Below are 12,314 nucleotides of genomic sequence, written 5' to 3'. Positions count from 1 at the left end.
AAGGAGAGGAAAAGAGAGAGAAAAACATCCAGGAGAGAGAAACATCCATCAGCTGCCTCCTGCATGCCACCTACTGGGGATCAAACCCACAATCCAGGGCATGTGCCCTGACTGGGAATCAAACCAGTGACCTGTTGGTGCATGGGGTGATGCTCAACCAACTGAGCCACACTGGGCAGGGCTAAATCATTTTAGTGTTTTAAATACAGAAATATTATTAAGTGGACATTCTGGAGTGTGTTGAACCAGGTCTCTGTTGGTTCTGTGCGGGTCTGCTGTAATTCTGTGCTGAATGTCCTCATATGCACACCTGCGGGTGCTGGTGGGGTTGATCTGCAGGATGAATGATTGCAAGTGGCTGTCGAGGGTCCAAGGCTTTACAGACATTTAATTTCCACGAACACTACAAAGCATAACTTTTTTTTCAAGGATAAGGGAATCATGAGTAGAGCAGGTGCATGTATGTTTATTTTAATCTAGATGTTTTCTAAATTATTCGAGGAGGCTTAAAAAACAGGCTCAGGCAGCAGTAACAGCACCTGGCATTTTAAATAGCTTTCAAATGAAACTGGTTCAGGCTCAGGAGGAACAGGTGGACCTGAGGACCTGAGCAGGTGTCAGGTCACAGCCGGGTATCAAATAGAGAAAGCAGAGGGGGCTGGGCCACAGGGCAGGTGCCCTGCTGGGGATGCAGGGGCACCGGCTGATGTTCAGCCCGGCAGGAGCATACAGGGATCCCGGTGCCCACCGGCGGGGGCGGGGGCGGGGCTAACCAGGCCAGTTCAGGGCGATTGCTCCTCCCCACCCCAGTGGGGAATCTTCCTCTAAGGACAAAAACCCATACAACGTTGCAAGCAGTGCCAACTATATTAAGTCAGAGGGCACTGCACGTGGGTCTGAAACACTACCTTCCAGCGGGGCCGAGTTTCCCAGGACCCTCCCCACTGTGACCCCACTCCCGCGGTGAACCTCAGACCACCATCCGGATTCAGGACAGGGAGCTCTCACGTGAAAACACCCCCAGTGCCTTCAGGGAGTTCCATGGGCGGGGGATCTAGGAGGGGTCGCAGGGCCCCTGGTGCTGTCTCCCTGCCCCCATCTGCCCGGACCCCTCCCACCACGCTGGGCCCTGGCCCTAAGCCCAGTCCCCCGTCCATACCTCTGTCCGTCGCCTCCCTGCGCCCCTAATCGGCCCCCCCGGACCTCGCGGGCCCACACCCCACGTGGCCTCCTGGGAGCCCGCGTTCATCTGCCCGCACATCCCTTATAGGACCCAGCCCAGGTCCTCCTCTGCCGACGCCCACCTGCCACCCCTCACCGCACTCCGTGCCCCTGCCCCCGCGTTTCTTGTCCCCCACGCGTGTCCTCCTCGCGTGTCCCCTGCCTTCCCGCGTATCCCCCAGGTGCCCCCCGTCACCCCCGCGCGTGTCCCCTGAGCGTCTCCCGTCCCCTCCGCGGCGTGTCCGGCGTCGTCCCCCGCGTGTCCCCCGCCCCGCGCGCCGGCGGAACTGTGGGATCGGCGCGCACAGGAAGTGGCAGGGCGGCGCGGCCGAGGGCGGAGGGCGCGGGCCGGGCGGGGGGATGGGGGCCGGGGGCGGCGGGCGCCGCACTCGCTGAGGCCCGACGCAGGGCCGGCGCCCAGGGCCGGAGCGCAGGCCGGAGCGGCCCGGAGGCGACGCGGGGCCACGCGCGACGAGCAGGTGAGCGGCGCGGCCACCGCCGAGGTCGGGGCCCAGGCGCCCGCCCGAGGTCGGCCCCCCGCCCCGCCGCCTGAGGGCGTCCCCTCCGCCCGGCCCCGCCGCAGTGAGCCGGCTGCGCTGCGCGGGACCTGGGGCCTGCGGGGGACCGGGCGGGGGGGACAGGGCGGGGGGCCGCGGCCCGGCTCCCCCCACCCCGGCCTCCCGGGGCCTTGTCCGGCCAAGGCCAGGCCCCTTCCCCACCTGCCAGCCGCCGGTCGCTGCAGCGGGGCTCTGGGTCCTGGGAGGGGCACCCGAGGAGGGCCTGGTGGCTGGTCGGAGGGTGCGCCACCTCTGCCTCTCACCCAGGACTTTGCGGGGAATCATGCTCCATCGCGGATGCGACGTGCCCCTCCTCCCCGGTGTGCGGGACGCTGGTGGCCTGGGACCCTCGGGCACCCCCTCCCCAGCACGAGGCCAGGGCTGGTTTCACCCCCGGGGCTGGCGCGGGGGGAGGGCTGCAGGTGGACTGCACCGGAGGCCAGACTGAGTTTTCAGCTTTGACTTTGCATTTGGACCGGAGACTGACTGTGAATTTCCACGGTCCCAGTCAGGTGATGGGTCCATTATCCCAGAGCCCTGGGGAGGAAGCCGCCTGCACCCCGGGCCACTCAGGACCCTCAGGGCGGGAGGTTTACTAGCCGTTGAAGCTACCTTGAAAAATTGTGCATTTTTTTTTCAACTTTGAGGAAAGTTCAGTGAAATAGGGAAAATGCTTTTATAAATGGCTTCCCAGTCGTTTTCTTTTTAAGCATAGTGTTGAGCCTTATCTAAGAGAATACTTGAACAGTTGGGTTCCTTTTCATAGGAAATGTGATCTTATGAGAAGGGAAAATGAGGGCTGTTGGCCTTGGGACAGACTGGAATGAGAAGTGGCCACCCATATTAAAAGTGAAAATCATCCCAGAAAGCCCAGCCCCGTGACTGGTGCGCTGGCGCTGATGGGCCCGTGTTGTTGCATGTAACCCAGAAGATCCCCTGCGTGTTAAAGTACAGCGCTGCAGGTTGACTATACTGATTTAGGGATTGCTAATCAACATCTCCGTTTAAACTCTTCGTAAGAGTCTCGGTCAGATTTTGAATATTCTCTAATTTGATCACTTCCTTTCTGTCCCTAGCCTCCTATTTTGTCCCCCCTCCCTTTAAAGTTTCATAGTTAGCTTGTTACAGTTCACTTCTGTATCCCTTTCTTGGCAGACTCTCAGAAATGGTCTTGATTACATAGCTTAAAAAAGAAGCTACATGTGATTGACATTCAGCGCACAGGGCCTTTCCTTGGCCTTGGGAGGTGTAAGGCACCTTGCCTTAACGTTTTGAACTAAACCATGTGCTTGGCTGGAGCCTCTGTTCACCCCACTTCCTGGGGCCCTACCTGGGCATCTCTGCCAAGAAGTCTGCGTCTTAGCAGTAGCCTGAAGAGTCTGTGAGAGCAGGGCTAAAGTCAGCATTGTGGATGGCGAAGGAAGACTCAGGGGGTCCTTGAATTGCGGAGTCCTGATTCTAGAAGCTGCCTGGGGGGAGGGGAGCAGCCCCTGTCCCTGGGCTGGCCCTCTTGCTTGCATGGGACGCTCCCTGTGTCTGCACATACATTGGTGTGCCAGGGCTGCGGAGGTAAACTGGAAGCTGTTCTATTTTGGAAGTTAGAAAAAGAGCATCCACCAAAGTGACCATTTTCACTCGACTTTCCCCGTTAGCTAGTGGTGGGTCCCGATCCACTGCGTTACCCTTGACATGCGTTATCTCTGATCAGACTTTGACCTAGTAAAGAGTGGTCTGCGAGAAAGTGAGGTTCAGTTACCTGCTGGAGGTCAGGTCACAGATCAGCATGGCCAGAATTCAAATTAAATTCCCTAGACTCTCATCTTCTTAGACCCACCAGTCTGTTAAAAGTCTGTAAACTTTTATCTCAGGTTAAATCAGAGGTATGAGAGAAAAGTTGAACTTCTTACACATGGGAAATGGAAAGCAGATGTTGTGTTTGAGAAGAGCCAACTTTTCTGGGGTTTGGCAGGGGAGGGTCTGGTTCATCTGTTCAGCCACACTTGACCCTGAAAACACACACCGTTGACTCTCATCCTGTCTTCCCACGGAGACCTGGGGGGCTGGCCTCACTGCTAGCAGTTAGCACCCTTTGTCACCTCAGAATGTGCTTGTGGCAAAGCGAAGGCTTTCCCTCCTATTCTTGTCTTCCCTCTCCTGCCTTGTCAAAAACTCTAACATTGTCCTGTTACAAGTTGTGGCTGATTGAGGTCGAGAGAGCAAAGCATGGAGCAGATCGGTTACATTTGTCTGTTCTTTTTGAACAGTTTGTATAACTGAGATCTTTATTTAGTCTTCTCATTGAGAAAATTCACGTTACGGTACGGTGGACTCAGTTTTGTAAAACAGTTGCTAAGAGATTTTATGCATTTTACTTTGGTAAACCATTTTTTGGTCAACCAGACAATGCCTCAAGTTTGTAATGAGTTGTCAAATCGTAAAATGAAGTGACTGTGACTTAATCTTTCATTCCTAAAACCACTTAAAGATAATTTTTAAATTAATCCTAAGTCACTCATTTTAAAATGCTGCATTTTAGCCCTGGCCGGTTTGGCTCAGCGGTTAGAGCGTCAGCCTGCGGACCAGAGAGACCCAGGTTTGGTTCCCGCTAAGGGCATGTGCCTCGGTTGCAGTTTGTCCCCGGCCCCGGTTGGGGTCGTGTCGGTGGCAACCAGTTGATGTGTCTCTCTCACATCAATGTTTCTCTCTCTCTCTTCCTCTCTTTCTCCCTCCTGATCTATCTGAAGATAAATGCAAATAAAATAAAATAAATAAATAAAATAAAATGCTGCATTTTAGGCAAGCACATCGGTGGTTCATCCTTTCATCTAGTTATTTAGAAGAATTTGCCATGTTTATCTTTATCAAGCAAGGTGCGAGAGAGACTGAGACCCTGGTAACCGTGGGGGCCATCTGTGTGCCTGTTTGGAGGTGGGAGCAGAGTGGCAGGGAAAGGTGGCCAGGTTCTCGCTGCGGGGCCGAAGTCCCCAGCTGGCCCTGGGTGCTGTGGTTGCACTGGCCGGGTCTTTCCCCAGGAGCCAGAAGGGTTGCAGATACATGTTCGATGCTAGTGACACCACAGTGAAAGAAACACGTGTCCTTGAGCATGTGACAGGAAGAATTCTTCCTGGCCAGTGCTTTGCATCAGAGGACTAAAAGCTGGTGGAGCGGCATGTCTGCGGTGAGAAGCCTGTCCCCAGGCGACTCGGGAGGCCACGCGTCATTCCTGTGGAGCCTCTGGACCCCTCTGAAAGCAGTGGGGAGTGACGTCAGCCGTAGAGAACAGTAGTGATGCACTCCACCGTGAGCAGCAGTAACAGTGCTGCCAGGAAAGACTTTGGCCAGAGGCGTGGCGCTCGGTGACCTGCTCCCTGATGGTTGCAGACCGGCGAGGGGCTGTGTCCTGGTGCGCCGGAGGTGGCGGCTTCCTCTCTTCATCATGTCATTTGCAGACCTGACTTTATAAGTGTATGTCGACATTAAATGTGTCCCCTCCTGCGTACTTTAGGCTTTGCGTATTGTTTTCATAACAGCAGCTCCAATTCTTGCACCTCTGTCAGGCGTTGTATGTGCTTATTTTGTTGTTTGACTTTCAAAACAACCCTGTAAGGACAGTAGTGTTGCCCCATCACACAGATGGTGAAACTGAGTCGGGCCAGGTTGGCCAGGGCTGCTCAGTGAGCAAGCAGTGAATCTAGATTGCAAACAGAGGTCTGATGGAATCCAAATCACCCTGATGCTCAGCAGACTCATTAAATGAAAAAGCGACTTTTTAGAAACAGAGACTGACTGGCTTCACAGGAATATTTATTCACAAACTTCTCATGTGTGGAAGGCTGCGCTTGGTGGGTGGAGGTCAGAAATCCCCTTCTGCGATGACAGAAGCAGACATGGGCCAGATATATCGCTGCATCAGAAATTCAGTTTATGCAAATTCACTGTGCTTAGCATGTCAGTAGACATCAGGTAGGACTAACAGGAAGGGCTGTTCGTTGACCCATCACATAAAGGACGTGCCTATGATTGTGTGGAACTCTCCAGAGACTGACTTCTGATCCAGACCATTGTCCTAGTCTAATTGGAGTGATTGACTGAATGAATGAAGGAATGTACCTTTTATCAGGAAGATATACATAATGTGCAAAGAGAAATCACTCAACTGGTAGACCTCGCAAAGCATGGTTCAATGGCAGCAATTTTTGCCAAATAGACAGAAGTCAAATTGTTCAGTGAAGGCTGCCTCCTTTCGGGGCATTCAGGAGGCGGTGTCAAGGTGAGAAGTTCCAGGAAGTTTCCTGGGGGAGGGGAAGGCACACAAGGCAGGAGAGCCCTCGGATGGCCATGCGGCTATGACACCTGTGAGGGGACTGGTGAGGGTGGAAGGGAAGAGCTTCTGCCTCGGGTTTTTAGGCCCAGATGCCATCCAGCCCGGGAGCCCCGAATCCCTCAGGCCCAGCCCTGCCCGAGTGCCCCCTGCTGAGCTGTCATGGGTGTGTGTGTGTGGGTGTCCTGGGGGCTGTCAGCTCCCCTCCCACCGTGTGGCTGGTCCTCTCAATGGGGTCTGGGTGACAAGCTCTGGGCTCCCTCAGAGACACAGTTTAGTGACTTATAATCCACAAAAATGGAAGGGCATAGAAGGAAAAGTCCAGCTGTTAGCACTCATGTGGCATGAGAGCTGTTGGTTTAGTTTTAGAAAAAGCCTGTGGTTGTGGCAGGTCTCCGTAAGCTGTCACTCAGGCCCCTTCGCCGTCACATCCCAAGGGGGAGTGTCCCGGCAGGTGCTTCCAGACGGGCGGCAGAGATCCGCACGCACAGGTCAGCGAGGAAAGGGGACTCGGTGTTCTGACCGAGGCGCGTGCTGCTGTGACTGCAGTTCTAGGTACTGGTCAGCGACCGCACCCGGTCTGCAGGTCAGCTCCAGCGCCAGCCAGCCACCGTTTTCCCGGCGCCCCACCTGCTTCGTGCCTTTCACCTCCTTGCTTCACATCTTGGAGTTAGTGGGTCTAAGCGTTTCCTTTTGGTGAACAAAGCCGTATGTGAAAGTTGCACACACAGATTCCGACAGGGACCAGGCCGGAAGGTGAGCCCGCAGCAAGCAGAGATGGCCACGCGGACGTGAGTGATGGCTGAGCCTCTCCTCAGGCACGCTTGCCTGGCCCCCGCGCTGGCCCCCAGCCGACACGACCCGCTGGGTACAGGACTGGAGCTCCTGGATCTTTGGTCTGCTGTGACACGCCAGAAATCTGGATTTTTATATGCAGTTGTTAGTTTTGGTACTGTTAATCCTCACCCCAAGGATATTTTTTTCATTGATTTTTTTTTTTTTTTATCCTCACCCGAGGACATTTTTCCATTTTTTGTACAGATAGAGTGGGAGGGAGAGAGAGGGAGAGGGGGAGAGAGAGAGAGAGAGAGAGAGAAAGAGAGAGAGAGAGAGAGAAACATCGATGTGAAAGGGACACATCTGGCTGCCACCTGCACGACCAACCAGGGCCAGGGACATACTGCAACCGAGGTACGCGCCCTCAGCGGGAACCGAACCCGGGTCTCTCTGGACCGCAGGCCGACGCTCTAACCGCTGAGCCAAACCGGCCAGGGCTGATTTTTTTTTTAAGAGAGAGTGGTTGGGAGGGTGGGGGAGGGGGAAGAGAAAGATCAATTAGTTGTCTCCCTGGGCCAGGGATCAAACTTGTAACCCAGGTACGTGCCCTTGACTGGGAATCAAACCTTTGTCCATTGAACCACACCAACTAGGTCATTATATGCAGTTGTTTTATTATTTTTCCCTTTATTGATTTTTAGAGAGAGAGGAAGTGAGAGGGAGAGATAGAAACATTGATGAGAGAGAACATTGATTGGCCACCTCCTGCATGCCCCCTACCCCCTGTCCCGTCCCTCCCCCCGAGGATCAGGCCCACAACCTGGGCATGTGTCCTGACCAGGAATTTTTTTAAGTAATTTATTTTTTTATCCTCACCTGAGGACATTTTTCCATTTTTTTTGTTCAGATAGAGTGGGAGGGAGAGAGAGGAAGAGAAAGAGAGAGAGAAACATCGATGTGAAAGGGACACATCGAGTGGCTGCCACCCACATGACCAACCAAGGCTGGGGACAAACTGCAACCGAGGTACGTGCCCTTAGCGGGAACTGAACCCGGGTCTCTCTGCACCACAGGCCGATGCTCTAACCGCTGAGCCAAACTGGCCAGGGCCTGACCAGGAATTGAACTGGCGACCTCATGGTGCATGGGTTGATGCTCAACAACTGAGCCACACCTGCCAGACATAATGCAGTTATTTTTAACAGACCGTGCAGGCAAATAAAAATAATGTTCCTGCTGCTTGGCTGCTAGGGCTCAGTATATTGAGCATCATCCCATGGACTGAGAGGTCCCACTTCGATTCCTAACTGGGGCACGTGCTTGGGTTTCGGGCTCAATCCTCAGTGTGGGGCAGCCGATTGATGTTTCTCTCTCTCCCTTCCTCTCTCTCTAAAACAAATAAACAAAAAATAAATAAAACCTATTTCAAAATGTTCCTAATTTAATTCGGCCTTGTAGATCCAATTTTTTCAACCTCTGGTCTTAAAATATTTGTTTAATTTTTGAAATAAAGTAACTGAGCTAATTGAGGACAAATCGGCACTTCCCAAGAGCATCCAAGAGAAGCAGGAAACAATAACAGAAATCTAAGTCTTTATCTGCAGATGAAAACGAAGGAATTGTCCATCCGCCCTCACCCATGGCCGCTGGGAACAGATGGGGTTCTGGGGTGACGGAGGGATGGAAAAGGAGGTGGTGCCAAGAGCATGCCAGTCGGGGACGGGGCGCTGTGTTTCCAGGAGCGAGCAGGAGGGCTCGGAGCTGTGTGAGGATGTGACAGCACGTCCTGGAGGCATCCTGTCTGGTCCTGTCTGTCCACATCGCTGGGGCAGGTCTAGGTGTGCAGGGCCCTGGCGCCTGCCCCGAGCGGGACTCCGGGCGGTAGGTGCGGACATGCTAGAATGTACACGGTGGGCCTAGGCTCTTTCCCAGACGACTGTCCCAAGCTACATAACCTCCCGTGGTGCGTCAGGTGGCCCCGCTGCCCTTCAGCACCTGATAATTGTAATTGCATTTTGCAAATAGAATGAATGCAAAACTTTGTGTCTTAACTGTGGCCTTGATTTGTGTTTCCTGCTTGACGAAGTTGAGCATCTCCTTGGAGTTGCTGGTCGTGTACTTCCCTCGCTGTGAGTTCCTTCACCTACTTTCCTACCGGGGCATGCCTTTTTCCTATGTATCCCTTACATGCAGGTCTGTGTGACATGTTTCCTCATGTATTCGTGATACTAATCCTGTGTCGTCGTGTGTGTATCACAAGCCTTTTTCCCGTCGTGTCTTGTCTTTTTATTTTATTTTGATGAATAGAAAATGTAATGTAATGTCGATTTTATCCGTCTTTCCCTTTATGGGCAATGCCTTTTGAGTGTTGATAAGAAGTCCTCCCCAAGCCTGGGGTCCCCGGTAGTTTCCTGTACAAGTTTTAAAGTTTGCCTTTCACAGCGAGGTCCTTGTGCCCCTGGAGTGGACGGTGTGAGGTAGAAGTAGGGAGCTCGGTTCTCTCCTCTCCCCACGTGGAGAACCAGTGGCCCCAGCCTCCTCAGCTAGTGAGTCCCCTTTCCCTGCAGACCTGTGGTGTCCAGGTCCCCTCCGTCTGGTCGTCTGCCCCACTCGTGGGTGTGTCTGCGTGGGCTGCGTCGCCCGCCCTGCTGTCTGGGTGTCCTTCCCCTGGGTCCCCAGAGCGCCTGGCAGTTCTTGCTCTTTGCTCTTCTGTGTAAGTGTTGGAACCAGCTTGTCAAGTGTCATGAAAAACGTCGTCAGGATTTTGACTGAAACGGCGTTGGCTCTGTGGATCGATTCAGGGGCAGCTTTCATCTTCGCGACACCGTCTTCTCGCTGGGACGGGGCCTGGCTCTCCGGGAAGGAAGGTCCAGGTGCCCGCAGGCAGGCGCTGCAGACCCCGCTGTTCAGTGCATTCCCAGCTCTCGTCGTCTTGTTGCTGCTGTAGGTGGCGTTTTGACATTTTAGTTTTAATTAACTTTTCTGACTTGGTGCTGTACAGAAAGGCAAGTTGATTTGGGGCATCAATTTTATAGCTAGTCACCTTACCAGACTCTATTTGTGTTCACCAATTTGTAGGTTTGGGGGTTCTGTGCAGACATCCATGTGGGAATGGTGGTGGCTTTCTGTCATCCTTGTGCCTTTAATAGCTTTTTTTTTTTTTTATCCTTACCTGAGGACATTTTTCCATATTTTGTTCAGGTAGAGTGGGAGGGGGAGAGAGGAAGAGAGAAAGAGAGAAACATCGATGTGAAGGGACACATCGAGTGGCTGCCACCCGCACGACCCAACCAGGGCCGGGGACAAACTGCAACCGAGGTACGTGCCCTTAGCGGGAACCGAACCCGGGTCTCTCTGGACCGCAGGCTGACGCTGTAACCGCTGAGCCACACCGGCCAGGGCAGTGCCTTTAATATCTTTACTTCACATTTTGTCGCCTGGGCCTTCAGGATGGCGTTGAATGGAAGTGTGATAGGGTGTTCTTGTCTTGTTCCTGATTTTTAAAAAAGGTATTATTATTATTTTTTTATTGTTGAAAATATTACAGGTATCCCCTTTTTCCACCATTGACCCCCTTCTTCCTGCTCCTGCCCGCCTTCCCCAGCCTATGTCCCTGTCAAATGGTTGTGCATACGTGCATATAGGTTCTTTGGTTTATCTCTTCCCTCCCGTCCAACCCCCATCCCTCTGAGGTTTGTCAGTCTGTCCCCTACTTCCATGACTCTGGATCTCTTTGGTCGACAGCTTATTTTCTTCATTATGTTCCACAAATAAGTGAGATCATGTGGTACTTGTCTTTCTCTGACTGGCTTATTTGACTCAGCACAATACTCTCCAGGTCCCTCCACGTCGTCTCGAAGGGTAGGAGAGCTCTCTTTCTTACAGCTGCATAGTACTCCATGGTGTACATGTACCAGAGCTTTTCATCCACTCTCCCTGATTGTAAAGAAATGATGCTATCACTTCCCCCTCCTGGGCTGGTACCGACACAGGCTGTTTGGTTCTGACTCGTCCCACTGCTCCTCCTGGGATTAGAGGCACAGAGGTGGAAGGAAAACTAAAGAGATAAAAGACTTACCTCCATTGGTCATCAGGGACGTGCAAAAAATATAGCCACAAGGAGGGTGCCAGCCTGCCCACCAGAGTGGCCAGAATGTAAGGCAGCCTCGCCCGGTGCTGTGCATGGGACAGCACTCCAGACCTCGTGGCCAGATCCGCGTGCAGGCCTGACCCGGAGTGCGTGGCAGGACCCAGGGCAGGGCGGCCACAGCAGCCCCTCCTGGCAGGGCACCCTGGAGAAGAAAACTGCGGTGTACACGTACAGCGGAATATTGTTTCAAATAAAGTTCGCTCGATGGGGAAGAGATGAAATAGCTGCCCCCACAGGCAGGCAAGTGTGCTCTTACAGGGGTGCTGAGCCAAGGGCACGAGGCACAGAGGTGGGCACCACCGGACCCACGGATATGAGGCACAAAAGCAGACAAAACCAGGCCATGCTGCCCAGAGTCCGGAGTGGTCACGGGGGACACTGGGGATGGGAGGGGAGCACGCAGGCCCTTCTGGGGCACTGGGAATGCTTTGTGTCTCCATCCACGAGTTGGTTGCTTGGGTGTGTTTGGTTTGAGAAAGTTTAAGCCATGCACTGAAGATGTGTACTTTTCTTTTTAAAAATGTTTTTATTGATTTTTTTAGAGAGAGAAACATTAAGGTAAGAAACATTGATAGGCTGCCTCCTGCACGCCCCCTACTGGGGATCGAGCCCAAAACCCGGGCATGTGCCCTGACCAGGAATCGAACCAGGACCTCTCAGTCCATGGGACGGTGCTCAATCCACTGAGCCACACTGGCTGGATAGATGTGTGCACTTTTCTATGTGTGTATTATACTTAAAAGTTTTGGAAAAAGAGTTAAAGAGATAACGATAGACACACCCAACATTTGTGTCACCAGTGAATCAAGGACTCACGATCAGGAAACCAAACAGTGCGGCCAAGGTGATTTAGGCCGACGCCCTGGGAAGCTGTCCCGGGAAGGAAGAGCCCACTGGGTGCTGACCCTGACCCAGGGACAGAGCCGCCTCCTAGCAAGTGTGGGCGGCTGAGGGGCCACCTAGCGAGGAAAGAAAAGCAGGTAGCCTGTGACTCTTCCACAGCACACTGGATCCTGTCACACCCGAAAGGGTCTCAGGAAAGAAAGTGGGGGCCACAGACTTTGTGTCTGGCCAGGCTGTCCTTCAGGGCCCCTGGAGCTCAGGGAATATGTGTGAGAGTTCCTTCAGGGGACCGTCTAAGGGATGAGCACCAGCCACCTGCTAGATAACAGTGCGTCCAGTGACATGCCAGAGGTGACCGGGAGCAGGGCTCCACTGCTCAGCACTAGTGCCAGGAGGTGGTGTGCAGCTGTGAAGGTGGCAGGTGCTGTCCAAGGTACAAGTGACA

General features: G+C 53.5%; 1 protein-coding gene across 1 annotated transcript in view; it reads left to right on the top strand.

Annotated features, from left to right (window-relative positions):
• Nucleotides 1–1,682: 1,682 nt before the first annotated feature.
• Nucleotides 1,683–12,314, top strand: part of AGPAT3 (1-acylglycerol-3-phosphate O-acyltransferase 3) — a 99,515-nt gene continuing 88,883 nt past the window's right edge. The window contains exon 1 of the mRNA XM_036242334.1: nucleotides 1,683–1,700. The gene's annotated coding sequence lies outside the window, so the exon portion shown is untranslated. The remainder of the gene's footprint in view (nucleotides 1,701–12,314) is intronic.

The sequence above is a fragment of the Molossus molossus genome, unplaced genomic scaffold, assembly GCF_014108415.1.
Source record: "Molossus molossus isolate mMolMol1 unplaced genomic scaffold, mMolMol1.p scaffold_m16_p_5, whole genome shotgun sequence".
NCBI lineage: Eukaryota > Metazoa > Chordata > Mammalia > Chiroptera > Molossidae > Molossus > Molossus molossus.
This window is presented reverse-complemented; position numbering and strand designations above follow the sequence as displayed.